This window comes from Ziziphus jujuba, chromosome 5, assembly GCF_031755915.1.
Source record: "Ziziphus jujuba cultivar Dongzao chromosome 5, ASM3175591v1".
NCBI lineage: Eukaryota > Viridiplantae > Streptophyta > Magnoliopsida > Rosales > Rhamnaceae > Ziziphus > Ziziphus jujuba.
This window is the reverse complement of record NC_083383.1, coordinates 14525717-14541947: the sequence shown is the minus strand read 5'-3', so window position 1 is coordinate 14541947 and position 16231 is coordinate 14525717. Positions and strand designations below refer to the sequence as shown.

General features: G+C 30.0%; 1 long non-coding RNA gene across 1 annotated transcript; it reads left to right on the top strand.

Annotated features, from left to right (window-relative positions):
- Window positions 1-6912: 6912 nt before the first annotated feature.
- LOC132803916 (uncharacterized) lies at window positions 6913-8994 on the top strand. Its single transcript, XR_009639157.1, has 2 exons — window positions 6913-7642; window positions 8434-8994. It is a non-coding gene; the product is annotated as an uncharacterized LOC132803916 (long non-coding RNA).
- Window positions 8995-16231: the final 7237 nt, after the last annotated feature.

Genomic DNA, 16231 nt, shown 5'->3' with positions numbered 1-16231 from the left:
GTCTTAACTCCAAAGTCCAAACCAATTGATATCAAAATCATAAAATTGACAGGCAAACTCAATACTATCCCATCATTTGAGAACATTCATATTGTAGGGCCTGTCAGGCGTACTGCTTCTGCGGCCCATTTATTTGTTTACGTTGTCTATTATTACCGCCAAAATCAAAAGATTCCATTTTTATTCCAAACCGACCTACTTCTTGTATTAAATTCAATTGTATCATATTTGTGGAAGAAATTTAGGTGAATGTTATCTCTGTTTTTTTATTTTACATTATTTTATTTTATTAGATCTATTTACATATTTTTATAAATTATAATTATATATCCCATCACATTTTGCTTGAGTACTACATGCCCAAGACTTTTTTTCCATTGCGAAAATTGATGGAATCTATAATTAATTAGGACATCGCAATAAGTGAATTTTATCACTAAATGTCTTCTTTCAATGCTTTAATCAATACAAACCAGCTAGTATTTAATTGTGAGCATAATTGAACTTGATTTTAGGCACAAGGCTATGATTTTGTTATTTTGTTCTTTTTTTTTTTTTTCCCTCTCTCTCCAAAAAGAGAGCTGCTTTTACCCTAAACACAATATCAGTTTCAAATGTATAAGACGTTAATCGATAAAACTAGTTAAAGGTATTCAAATCTTGTTGACAAAAGTCTAGGACGATTAAAATTTGAAACAATTAGTTAATGTCCTGCTCTTAATATTTTGTTATACTACACGCTAACTATTTTTTAAAACCTAATGGGGGAAAAGTATAAATAATTTTTTTAAAAATAATATGAATTAAATATGAATGAAGAAAACTCAGATACAAACTAATAAAATCATTAGTTTGTAATCAAAAAGTTGATACCTACAGTATTATTGAATATGAAATATTTCATTCTCAACTTGTATGTTTTTAAGGATAATGTTAATGTTCAAAAGAAAATTATAAAATAGATATTTTTAGTCAATCACTTAATTTTTAAACAAAGTCAGCCAAATAAGTTGGCAATTTATAGCAACCCGTAACCCATCCAAATATCCATCAATCCGTCTCAAATATATTTTCAATTATCCAAGAAAAGTCTCAAATTTGTCTGGCCACTAGTCACATCTTTCTCATTCTAATTAATTATTTTTTGGGATAAAACTCACTATGAGAGCTTCTAAATGTATTTGTATTTCTTGAGCTCGGCATGTTTGATGTTGCATATGGTTTACGTTGACATGTTAACGCCAATAGAGACGTATTGATCTCTCTCCCTAGCATTTCATGAGAACTCAAAAGTTTTTAATAAAATTTATATCCCCAAAAGAGAGAGAGAGAGAGAGAGAGAGGGGGGGGGGGGGGGGGGGGGAGAGAGAGAGAGAGAGAGAAACCTACATAGATATTCAATAAAATGAATATTTTAATTGGAGTTTTGGAAGCAATTGGTTATGGATGGAAGGTGACGGGTGTGAATATGACCATAGAACTTGAAGTCTTGAATGAATCGTTTAATGCATCAACATATACATCTAAAATTTAATGAGTGTGGTCACTCACTTATCTCTTATCTCCAATTAGGTATCTATCTCTCACCATGCATGTGGGAAATTTTAGATATGCATATTTTTAGATGTTAGGTTGATTTTTGGATTTGTTTGGTTTTGTGCAATTTTTTCTGCCGAACCAATTTCTACTACTATAAATTTGAGTCTTTGGATATTAATTTAGGATTTTTTACACGTATGCTTGTGAACTTTGCGTTTAAACTTTGGATTTATCACTTATACTTCCCAAACTATTAAAAACTCTGTAGCTACAATCCTATATTTAAGGGTATAGATGAGAAGTTTTGCAAATCCTATATTTAAGGGTATAGATGAGAATTTTTGCAAAGTTTAGGAGGTATAAGTGTGTATTTCTGTAAAGTTCAATGAGCGTAAGTGACAAAAACAAAATTTAAAGGTCAAATTTAGGAGTGGGCAAAATCCAATCCAACCCATTCAACTCGTCCAATTCAATCCATTTTTAACGGTTTGGATTGGATTTTTACATCAATTAGATTGGATTGGGTTCAAAATATTATAAATTATATGGATTGGATTGGTTATGAATTGGAAATATAAATCCAATCCAATTCAAATAATATATTATATAACTAAAAAATTATATATTTTTTATTTTTTTTATTTTTATATATTAATTTTAGTATATTTTTTTCATTTTTATATATTAATTTTTAATTTTTTTTCCATTTTTATATATTGATTTTTAATATATATATATATATATATATATATTTACATCCTCATATCCCAAATCTCAAATCAAATTGTAACTTATAATCCTAAACTAAACATTTACCTTTATTGTCGCCCACCACCAGTCCACCACCATTACCATAATATATATATATATTTTTTACATCTCCATTATATATATATACATATATTGTATCCAATTATTACTTATATATATATAAATGTTTAAACATAATATATTGCTAATTTTATTGTTTTGATCTTTGTAGAGCTTACAGAATCAACTAAAATTAATGAATCTGTCAACGTTGAATGACTTATAATTTACCAAAGTTTTAAGGTTAAAAAAAAAAAAGAATTAAGCATTGATTCTTGAGTGAATGAATTTTGACGAATATATTATTTTACATTATTTGTTCTAACAATTTAATTTAATTTTATAGGAATGAGATGATGACATTAATGTTTGCTATTTAATAAGTGCATCATGTGTATCATTTGCTACATTTTCTTTTTTATTTTTCATTGTAGACTATGTTGTATTATTCTAATTATATTTTATGTTTGGATAATTATAATTTATTATTTATATTTTATATTTGAAAATTTTTTTATTTGTATTATATATTTATATATTAGTAAGTTTCAAACCGGTTAACCAATCCAAACCAAATCGATCATAAATGGTTTGGATTTAATGCTTTAATGGTTTGGTTTGGATTGTAAATTAGAAAAATCGATATGTATGAATTGGATTGTATTTTGGTATAAAATCGAATTAACCCAATCCACGCCCATCCCTAGTCAAATTGCAAATTGATGCAAAACTAATGGACCTAGATATAAATAATCCACTAATTTATTATAAACCAAAGCGAGAATTAAACTTAAATTAAAAGTTATTGGGATCTAGCCCATTCTAAAACGCTGGGGTCATTAAAATATAAAACACAATAATGGGCCAGAGTAATGTTCTGACAGATCTGTATCAGCATATTCTTAATCAATGGGCCAACTAATACACAAATGGTAAATTAATGAGCAAAGAATATTTGATCAATTTGTTTAAAAACTTTGTAGGGGATAATAGCTAACTAATTGTATCTCATGTGTTTCTGATAGAAAAATGGTATATTAATGAGCAAATAATCATTAAATAGGAAATATTGTACTTTAGTACTATGAAGTTTAGGGTTTACATAATTCCTGTTATAAAATTTCAATTTTAATGATTTCAATATTGAATTTTCAAAATCATTGCAAATTAGTTTGTTAATTCAAGAAGAAATGACTTTGTGGGAGCAGATAACTAGAGTAACATGTTAATGCTATAATTTATTTAATTTTAAATAAAAAATATTTTTAAAGAAAAAATTGAAAAAAATAAATTTATTATTTTCTCATTTTATATTGATGGCTTTTATTTGGAAAATGGAATCCATTAATTTTTTATATTTAAATTAAATTACCCAGAATCATAATCAAATATTTTTGAACTAAAATCATAAAAAATAGTAAAATTAAAATAGAATTGGAATTTGTGGTCTAATAAAAATAATTTTTTTAGATAAAAAATTAAAAACATTTTTATGCCAAAAACAAAAAAATAAAAAGACCAAAATACCCAAATAAAAATTAGACCAAATTTTTTTACAAAATTTTGATCTAATTTTTTGTCTGTTTTTTATTTTTTGATCTAATTTTTATGTTTCCATTTTTGAATGGTTTATTTTTCGATCAAATGGAAATTTTTTTCAAAAATGAAAAAAATATACCAAAATTCATTTCCATATTGGCATTTTCATCTATAATCAATGGTGCAGATGGGCCAAGTTTAGCTGAATATTACGCCTTTGAAACTCAATTCGTATAATTTTTTTAAAGTAATTAAGTTTGATTCAAACTTATCAAATTTTGAAATTCATTGCTCAATATGAAAAGAGATGAAAAAGTTATTGGGATAGCCCAATCTAAAATGCTTGGGTCAGTAAACCATAAAACATAATAATGGGCCACAGTATGATCTGACAGATCTGTATTAGCATGTTCTTGGCCCAACTGATTGACAAATCACTTCATTCGTTTACTGAGTGATTTGGGTTCGGAGCTTCATCATGAAAGCAATGCGAGTCTTCAATTCTTCATAAAAAAAAATTAAAAATAAAAATAAAAAAAATAAAAATAAAAATAAAAAAATAAAAAAAAGAAAAGAGAGAAAAAATAAAAAAATAAAAAAATGCAAGTATTCACCTCAAATATTAATGATATTTGTATTGGACAACACCATACAGGGCCATTAAAAGAATTTTATTTAAGCTTTTTTTTTTTTTTTGGTGAATAAAATTTTATTTGAGCTTTGTACAGCTTACAGAATAGCATAGTAAATGAGAACATTGTTTAGTTTTATTTATTTATTTTATTACTGTTATTTATTTTTTAATGCATCAATATACCTTGAGCTCTGACCCTTTATGCAATTAGTCCCTGAATTATTATTTGTTTTTTGGCCATAAACTTCATGAACATGGTTAAAAATACAGTAACGTCAAAAATTAAGAGCCGGGGAGGGACTGTCATTGCACTTTGTATGAAGTTCATGAGGTTTTGATTGAAAAAAAAAAAAACCAAAAGTTTAGAGTACAAAGCGAAAAACTGCTTAAGAATTGAAGTACTCTCTTTCTCTCTCTTTAAACATTGGCATATTTTCTGGGTTCCAAACTACTTGTCCAATTATTATACTATTCAGCATTGATGCTGTTAGCTTTTTAATTCTTTAATCATACCAGGTTAGACAATGATTTAGAATACCACTTTCGTGAAAAAGAAAGAGGTAAAAATAAATATATATGCATATATATACAGAAATATTTTATTAGATGATGTTCGACATCGTTACGTTATTTGACAATCATTTGATTCAAGGTATGTCGATCATAAATTAAAGAGCTATCGGGTAATATAGTTTGTACAACATAGCCTAATAAAATATTTCTGAAAGAAAGTACTTTGAGTATTTAAAAAGATGGGATTTGATATTGAGCTTCTTCTATCAAATCCATATTGGAATGGTAGATTTAGGGCTGGATTTCATACATCCATTGGACTATATACCCATATAAGCTTAAATTAGATTGTCCCTAGTTATCTTTTGGGCAAATTAGTTGGGTTTTTTCGAAAAATAATCACCATACAAATGGAAACTTGAAAAATAGCAAAATTTCTTTTAAAAAAAAAAAACTAACCCATTTTTAATCAATCTGGACCAAAATACCCTTAATTAAGATTTTTTTTTTATTTTTTATTTTGTTTCTTTTCTTTATCAAAAAGCATGTTTTTTAATTTTTTGTTGTTGTTGTTGTTGTTGTTGTTGTTGTTGTTTTTGGTTTTCTTTCTACTTTCCCTTTCGACAGCTAGGGGTTCTTTTTACTTTTCCTTTCAAACACCGCCTCTGCGCTCTCAACACAACTGACATCGCCTTGCTTTGTTCCTCTAAACTCAAAGAGTTCGTCAAAGGTTAGCCTCTCATTCTCTATTTCCATAAATTTCATCCATTTTTGAATCCTAGCACTCTAGAACGTGTGCTTCTCCATGTTATGTTTGGGGTTATGATGGGAATGGGATCTGTGCTTCTTGTGTGGGTGTTGATGGTGGGTTTTTACAAAAGGTTGTCAATCCCCAATCTAGTTGGAGCAACGCTCAACTCTGTCTCTATTAGTTGATTGCTTTTCTTCTTCTTCTTCTTTTTTCTTTTGGTGTTCTCTAGTTGGGCACGTGGTGAAAACAGATGTGATTTTTGTTCCTCTTTTTTGATTCCATTGATGTAGAAAGAAAATAAAAAAATAAAAAAATAAAAAAAAGAAAAGAAAAGAGAAAAGTAGTGATGAATTACTTATACCTATAGATAAAAAAGTAATTGAAGAAATGAACGTTAAAAAATAACTCATTTTCAGTATCTCTCTCTCTCTCTCTCTCTCTCTCTCTATATATATATATATATATATAATACATTAATATATTTGTATGTTCATTATTAAGAATTGTTTTTCACAATACGTAGCAAAATGAATGCTCCTCTTTTGGAGCACTTCCCTAATCACACTATTACCTCTCGGCTTGTGTTGCTTTGCATTTTAATTGCCTCTATGAAAATTTTGGTGACAAGAATTGAATTAATAAAACCAATTCTCATAGCATATTTTTAACTTGTCAATTAGTTAATTAAATTTCTTCATTTGTTTATGAATAGTTGTGGTCGGATAGTTTTTACAACTAGTTTAAGCTTATGAACATAAATACATAATTTTACCATAAGACCAAACCTATGGATATACGGATATATAGGTGTATGTAAGTTTTTCTTTTTTGATATTTGTATTGTATAGCAAAACATTAAAAAACGTATGATAGATAAATATATTGAAAAATCAGATATATGTTATAATCTTTATATTTTTTTAAATAATGATATCTATATTATAATATATTATAATACGATAAGAGATATGAAGGCACTCTCTCTATATATATAATCCATTTTTTGACAATACATATATATATATATATATATATATATATATATATATATATATATAGATTGAAATATAACATCCCATCCTAAAGTACATTGGAATTTCCTCAAGTTGATCGATGTTGACCAGGTTTGATCGTTATTGACCGAGATGGGTTAAACTTTGACTTTTTAATTCAGATAGAATTCTAGACTGACCGAGGCACCATTACGAAGTTCGCATCGATCCAAGTCTGTAGACTAGTAGCCCGTTGAAAATGGAGTTACGGTTTGAAAGTTATGAGCAAAACAAAGTTGAGGTATGAACTGTTCAAGGGTACCAAAGTTAACTTTTTATTCTTGCTTAATTTAGGTTTGACTCTTGTATATTTTTTATTTATTTATTATTTTATTATTTTCTCTCTTTTTCCTTTTCTTTTTCCTTTGTTTTTTCTCCTCCTCCCACGCACGTGCTCTCTCTTCTCTTTCCCACACGAAAAGAACTTCTCTCTCTTCCCCCTCCCTCTCCCTCTTGGGTTTCTACCCGTTTCCTTTTCTCTGGCTGCCGGGAGGATGCACGAAATGGCCCGCATGAAAGCCCATGGCTGAGTGACGTCGAAGGCCAAATTTCTGGCCGTTTGGCAGGCGGACGTGCTGGGATCGGCCATCCAAAATCGGCCACTGAAGGTCCACCGGTTGACCCATTTTCCTATGGTTCTAGACCGTGAGACCGGTCTTTCCCCTAGTTTTCGACACCCTGGTTCAAAAAATGATCTCCATCCACCTAAATTCTAAGCTGTTTGTGAGATACACGAAGGGAGAGCTTAGTCGAAACTTTCCGTTCATTTTCCAGCCAATCCTGACGGTTTTGAGCTCAACGAAGGTTGGTTCATGTTCCTTGTCTTCTTAGCTTTCTAATGCTATATTATTTATGAATTATGATTGAGTATTTTGAAAGATGCCATTTTTGAATAAAATATTATTGTTTTAATATAGTAATATAAAAAATTGTATCTATTTAATATTTAAATAATTATTATTTATATTAAAGACGTCAAATTGTGTTGAATTGAATAAATGTGGTCTTGAATTAATGTTTTCAAAATGTTGGGAAGCTGTAAATTTTAAATTACTGTTCAATTGTTGTTAATTTTATTGTAAGGTTATAGCATCTACTAGAATGTATCTTATATACTTAATTATATGTGAAATTGTATGTGGTTCTAATGATATTTGGATGAATTGATTGAAGGTTTGAAAAACTAATTATATTAAATTATTATGATAAGAAAATATGTTTATGCGTTTAATTGTTTATTTATTTATGGAATTGAATTATTGTGGAAGCGATTAATTTTATGAAATTATGGTTTAATTTTTATTAAATTTATTGTTGATTTAAATGTTGAAATTTTAATACATAAATAATGCATTTATGTGATTTTAATTATGTATGAATTTTTATGTATTTTTTTAATATATTGTTTTGGTATAAATTGATTTCATGGATTTGAAGAAAAATATTTATTTAAATTTAGTATTTCCAAAAAATACATTAATTAATTAATTTATTTATTTATTCATAAACTTGATTTTTATCTAATTTTATCAAAATTTATTATTTTAATAATACTATAAAAATTTAGAGTTTTTAATGCACCATATACGTACCAGTGTTTTGTAGTTGTGGATGTGATTAGCACGCGGACGGATTGTTATGAGTGCACAGGTTGTATACTTTCCAATGGTTGCCATCGGACTGAGGGCAGACAAGTTTAACATTGGCCATAGCTGTCCTCTTCCATGACCGGGATTGAGGGTTTTAGCATCGGCGCTGCTGGAACGCCAAGGTGGCCTAGATGTAGATTTCTCTCTTTAACCTCTCCGTCAGGCAGTGCTGTGGGATGCTGGGCGCCGTCGAGCACCACTAGTATATAGTATGTGCATCAAGTATATATATATATATATGTTATATTATGTTATGTTTGTTTGTATTACATCGCTTAGGGTGACGATTCGATGTGGTCTATAAAGAGCTAGCCTCATAACTATGTTGTCGATGAATCCAGGAGATCGAAGGATCAATCTAAGCAACCACCTCGGATTGTATTGATAGCAAAGTACAGACGACAGTTGAAATCATGGATTTCGTAGAATATTAGAGGGTATCGTTTGTAACTTCGATGCGAGTGTATATTTTATAATATATTTTGAATTTTAAAATATTATTTTACTTATATTATCTTAACTATTCATAATCTGATTTTTCTAATATTGTACTTAATTGCTTTTATTGTCATCGCTGTTGTTAATATTATTCTTGATATTAATATTGTTATTATTTATCACGATTTCATTTACAAACATTTTCATTATTATTATTATTATTATTATCATCATGCAGAATCTTTGGGGAAGTGTCACAGCCTACGGGTAAGAAAGATAGCTATTGGGTAAGTATAATAGTAATTGGATAAGTGGTAGTCTTTGGACAGGTGAGATAGCCCTTGGTGCAGCTGTGGTTATGTGATAGCCCTCAGAAATGTATGATATTTTAGTAGCCTTCAACAAATTATATTAATACTATTTTTATCATTAAAATGATTGCTATTACTAGTACTGTTGATGTGGTGATTGTTTTACTTTTCTTTCTATATTATGCATTAGTATATTTCTAAAACGATATTTGCAATATATTTGAAATGTACGGTACTAAGTGGATAGTATGGGTGGACATGAATAATTAAAGGTATTTCATGTTTTAAATTATTTATAATACATGTACCTATAGATAGTTTGATATTAAAGTGCTGTAAATTGTGGGAGAGATAAAGCTGTATCATATAGAAGTGTGTTTTCATGCAGTAAGTTTTTAGGGCATGTTTTACTCGTAGAAGAGATATTGCTGGGTTTTTCATAGGACAATCTGATAGGGTTTCTCTAGCATCAGAGCTTATTTAGGATTTTGGAAAGGGATCCTGGATGGGTCCTGACAGAAGTTTGCATTTTATTTATTTATTTAATTTATTGATTTTTATTTTTTTGTTGGGATCGGGCATTTGAAAACGAAACCAAAAAAAAAAAAAGAAAAAAAAAACAGAAACCCAATTTCATAATATCCAAGAGAGTCCACACACAGAGTAGCTCTGTGTGTGTGTGTGTGTGTGTGTTCATTTTATGATAGAGAAAAACCATCACTCACACATGCTTCACAATCTCAGAGTGCTATGTAATTTGTTTCTAACAGGTGTATCCTTTGATCTGTCTAATAAGGAGCTATTTTGTGTGGAACACAAACACACCATTCGAACACAGCTAGCAAAACAGACCATTGTTGTTGCCACTTGACCGAAGTTGTCATCCCATTCGCCGGCTTCGTAGAAAAACTAATTTCTGGAAAATTGTCCTCCCTCCCCGTGTCCGTGCAGCTTTGTTTAAGAACCCAAGTTTTATACAATTCAAGAAGCTTCCCAGCATAACTCGAAGGACGATTGTTGTGTTGTCATCGACGACAAGGTACCACTAACCCATTCATCGATGACTACTGTTTGCCTTTACATCAACATGTTTCTATCATCTATGTTATGTGTTTTGTTTTCTTTCTATCCTTTTTCAATTCTTTGGTTTATGTTCGTGTTTTGGTTTCTACGAGATTTTGTATAAATTTTGTGCCGTGTGAAGCAAATAGATTTTATTTGATTATTTTTGTTTGTTTATTTTCATTACCATTTATTTTTTTCAGTTTCTTTATTTGGGTATGTGGATTTTTTTGCTTCCTGGGTCTATTTTGCCTCTTTAAGAGTTGTAGTTTGGTTATATATCATGTGAATTGGCCCATTGGGGTTTGTGGAATTCTGTTATTTGAAATTATGGCCTTGCAATTGATACTACACTAGAATATTTGGAAGGCTCTATTGGTGGTAGATAATGCAATTTTTTTTCTTTTGTGGTTGGTTTGTTTCAGTTATGTTTCTATTGTTTGGTTGTTTTAGTTGCTTGAGAGCCAGATTTTGACTTACGTTGTATTGATGGCTTTAGCCCTATGATGGATAGTTTTATTTTCTGGGAGGTGGTATCGTGAATTTTCACATTGGGTATGCTCTGTAGGATGGTTGCTAGATATATTGATAGAATAGGCAAGTTACATTATTATGCCTATCCATTGTACATGCATAAAGTTAACTCATTTTAGTTTACTTAAGAAATATATAAATATTTAAGTTCTGTTACTAATATTGATTTTTTATTTTTTTAAGCATTGGAGGAGCAAGTGATGGACCGAGCAGAAAATTGAAGCATACAATTTGAGATTGTATAGTTACAAGTGAACGCTGAAAAAATTGCAAAAAACAAGAATTTGAAGCTCTCACAAAGACACACACACTCTTAGATATGGAGAAAGAGAGAGAGACAAAGAGATAAAGAATTATTGGTGGTGGTTTGTCCCCCATTAATGTAAGTTGCTTCTCTGAATAAAATAGAAAATGTTATGGAAATTAATTTTGCATTAATGTAACGAATTTATCATTGAACCTTTATTTGTGCTGCATTGTATAGTTTTTCAGCATTATGCTTAATTTTCATAATGGATTATTTTAGAGAAGATAACTCATCTCTTTGTAAATTGTTCAATTTTTAACATTTGTCATTATCAGCCATACTTATGATATTGTGTTATTCGATGTGACAACAATATTTGTGTTGCATTATTAGAATGTGAAATTAGGGGAGTTTTTGAAGCTGCGTACTTGTTGAATTTAATAGGAGATCTGAATGTAAAACCATAATGTTTGAGGTTGGTTGAAACCATAAGTTATCTTTAGTAAGCAATGTCACATATAACTTTCTATTTTTTTGGTGCTTAAAATATAGTTATTTATGATATATATTGTACATAAAACCCAAAAACCGATGGTTTGTGTGGTTGGTGTGTTGCCTAATGTATAATGGATACTAATATATAAAAGATAGTGTAGCTGTTAAATCCACAATATGCGTTGGTTCTAAAAATTTCTTTTGACATTTTTATTATAATTCATTTTTGTACAAAACCGTTAGGTCTAGTTCATTTGCATTTCATTTTTAGGTTCTGAAAATTTTTCCGACAAGCGAAAGGTTTTCCTCCCGTTGGAAAAACATTTCCTCTAGTCGGAAAGCATTTTCCTTATGTTGAAAAATTTTCTCCAGTTAGAAAATAGATTCCTCTAGTTGGAAAATTATTTATAATAGATGCATAAACATCGCTTTTTTTTGAACTCTCAAATTGTACTTGTTCGGTGGAATTTTTGCTAGATTTTCCTATTTAATATGTTTTTGGTCCTTTCGATTTACTGTTCATATGCAAGCATGTCTTATGATTTGTTAGTTGTATTTGTTTTTAAGATAAATGGATTTAGAATATCAACCAACATTTGTTCGAAGGTTTTGGGACTCAAAGATATCGAGGAAAAAGGTGAATTGTAGTTCTAACTTCTGGAAAGCCGTGACCGATATTAAGTTCAAGCTTACTCCAGCCCATAGAAAGAAGTTCGAGGATAATTGTTTTGGCCACTTTTTGAAGGCCAACGAGATACAGTTTAGTGGCCATATCGTCAACAGCATGCTATATAGGCAGTGTGTTTATGACGACCAGAATGCTATGGTATTTAATTTTGGAGGTCACGGTGCTAGATTTACGCGTAGAGAGTTCGCAATTATTACAGGTCTACATTTTAGTTATGAATCCAATAGTCGAGTTAACCTGTCTACGCGTATTAGTGACACGTATTTTGGAGGAAAGCAAAAAGTCACTAATTCAGAGGTAACTGAAGCTTTCATGACCGCACAATCTCAAGATGATGATGAAGATAACGGTAATAGATTGAAGTTGGCATTATTATATTTTCTGGAGAGGGTTCTTCTTGGCAAGGAAAACATGGCTACCGTACCCCATACTCACTTGAAGATGATGGATGATTTAGAGTACTTCAATAACTATCCATGATGTAGTTTATCGTACAGCACCACCATCAGATGTTAAAGAGTGCTTTTGAGCATAGAGAGTCAATGGCAGTAAACAAGTCAAAGACTTATAGTGTCTATGAGTTTTCTTTGGCTTTTATGGTAAGTTTGTACGACTATAATTTAAAGTTTGTGAGTTTCCTTTTGGTTTTGTATTTACAGTATATATTTATATACTTATTCATTTATTGTTTGACAGATTTGGGGTTTTGAGACAATTCATTTGTTAACAAATGTTTTAGCTAACATAAAAATTGTCTTAAAATCCCAAATCTGTCAAACAATAAATGAATAAATGAATAAGTATATAAATATATACTGTAAATACAAAACCGAATGGAAACTCACAAACTTTAAATTATAGTTGTATAAACTTACCATAAAAGCATCCACAGACACTATAGGTATTTGACTTGTTTATTGCCATTGACTCCCTATGCTCAAAAGCACTCTTTAACGATATGAAGGTGGTGCTGTACGATAAACTGCTTGATGGATAGTTATTATAATACTCTAAATCGTCCACCATCTCCAAGTGAGTATGGGGTGCGGTGGCCATGCTTTCCTTGGCAAGAAGAACCGTCTCCAGAAAAAATAATAATGCCAACTTCAATTTATCATCGGTCTTCTTCATCATCATCTTAACATTATGCGATCATGAAAGCTTCAGTTATCTTTGAGTTAATGACTTTTTGTTTTTTTCCGAAATACGTGTCACTAATACGCGTAGACATGTTAACTCGCCTATTGGGTTCATAACCAAAATGTAGACCTCCAATAATTGCGAACTCTCTATGTGTAAATCTAGTACCGTAACCTCCAAAATCAAATACCATAGCATCTTGCTCATCAAAAACACGTTGCCTACTCATCACAAACACATTGCCTATATAGCATGCTGTTGATGATGTGGCCATTAAACTGTATCTCATTGGCTTTCAAAAAGTGGCCAAAACAATTACTCTCGAACTTCTTTCTTTGGGTTGGAATAAGTCTGAACTTAATATCTGTCACAGCTTTCCAGAAGTTATACCTACAATTCACATTTTTTCTCGATATATCTGAGTCCTAAAACCTTCGAACAAATATTGGTTGATATTTTGAATCCATTTATCTGAAAAACAAATACAACTAACAAATCATAAGACATGCTTGCATATCGACAGAAAATCGAAAGGACTGAAAACATATTAAATAGGAACTAGGAAAATCTAGCAAAAGTTCCGCCAAATGAGTACAATTTGAAAATTTAGAAAAAAGCGATGTTTATACATCTATTGGAAACAATCTTCCAACTAGAGGAATCCTTTTTTCGACTGGAGAAAATTTTTTAGTAGGAGAAAAACATTTTTCGACTGGAGGAAATATTTTTTTGATTGGAGGAAAACCTTTTGCTTGTCGGAAAATTTTTCAGAACCTACAAATGAACTGCAAATGAACTAGACCTAACGGTTTTGTGCAAAAATGAATTATAATAAAAATGTTAAGAAACTTTTAGAACCAACGCATATTGTGGATTTAAAAGCTACAATATCTTTTATATATTAGTGTCCATTATACATTAGACAGTGGATTTAAAAGCTACAATATTTTTTCTATATTAGTGTCCATTATACATTAGACAACATACCAACCATACATACCATCGGCTTTTGGGTTTTATGTACAATATATATCATAAATAACTATATTTTAAGCACCAAAGAAATAGAAAGTTATATGTGATATCGCTTATTAAGGATAACATATGGTTTCAACCAACCTCAAACATTATGGTTTTACATTCAAGTCTCCTATTAAATTCAATAAAAACGCAGCTTCAAAAACTCCTCTAATTTCACATTCTAACAATGCAACACAAACATTATTGTCACATCGAATAATACAATATCATAAGCATAGCTCATAACGACAAAGGTTAAAAATTGAACAATTTACAAAGAGATGAGTTATCTTCTCTAAAATAATCTATTATGAAAATTAAGCATAATGTTGAAAAACCATACAATGCAGCACAAATAAAGGTTCAACGATAAATTCGTTACATTAATTCAAAATTAGTTTCATAATATTTTTTCTTTTGTTTAAAGAAGCAACTTACATTAATGGGGGACAGACCACCACCAATGCTTCTCTATCTCTTTATCTTTCTCTCTCTGTCTCTGAGAATGTGTGTGTCTTTGTGAGAGCTTTAAATCCTTGTTTTTTATAATTTTCTCAGCATTCACTTATAACTATACGATCTCAAATTGTGTGCTTCAATTTTCTGCTCGGTCCATCACTTGCTCCTTCAATGTTGAAAAAAATAAAAAAATCAATATTAGTAACAGAACTTAAATATTTATATATCTCTTAAGTAAACTAAAATGAGTTAATTTTATGCATGTACAATGGACCAATTCACATGATATATAACCAAACTACAACTCTTGAAAAGGCCAAAAAGATCTAGGAAGAAAAAAAAAAAAATCCACATACCCAGATAAAGAAACTGAAAAAATAAATGATAATGAAAATAAACAAACGAAAATAATCAAATAAAATCTATTTGCTTCACACGGGCACAAAATTCATACAAAATCTCTTAGAAACCAAAACACAAACATACACCAAAGAATTGAAAAAGGATAGAAAGAAAACAAAACACAAAACATAGATGATAGAAACATGTTGATGTAAAGGCAAAGAGAAACCATGGATGACTGGGTTAGCGATACCTTGCCGTCGATGACAACCCAGCAATCGTCCATTGAGTTATGCTGGGAAACTTCTTGAATTGTATCAAACTTGGGTTCTCAAACAAAGCCGCACAGACACAGGGAGGGAGGACAATTTTCCAAAAACTGGTTCTTCTATGAAGCTGACGAATGGGACGACAATTTCGGTCGAAGTGGCAACGGCAATGGTGTGTTTTGCTAGCTGTGTTCAAATGGTGACACAAAACAGCTCCTTATCGAACAGATCAAAGGATACACTTGTTAGAAATAAATTGCATAGCACTCTGAGATTGTGAAGCATGTGTAGGCAATGGTTTTTCTCTATCATAAAATGAACTAATATGAATCCTATACACACACACACACACAAACGTATATGTATATATATATATATATATATTTTTTTTTCTTTTTTCTCTCTACCCACAGACTACTCTATGTGTGGACTCTCTTAGATATTATGAAATTGGGTTTTTGAATTTTTTTTTTTGGGTTTCATTTTCAAATGCCCGAGCCCAACAAAAAAAATAAAAATCAATAAAATAAATAAATAGAATGAACATTTCAATCTATATATATATATATATGTATGTATTGTCAAAAAAAGAATTATATATATAGAGTGTCTTCATATCTCTTATGGGTATTATAATATATTATAATATACATATCAATATTAAAAAAATAAAAAGATTATAACATAGATCTGATTTTTTAATATATTTATCTACTATACAGTTTTTAATGTTTTGCCA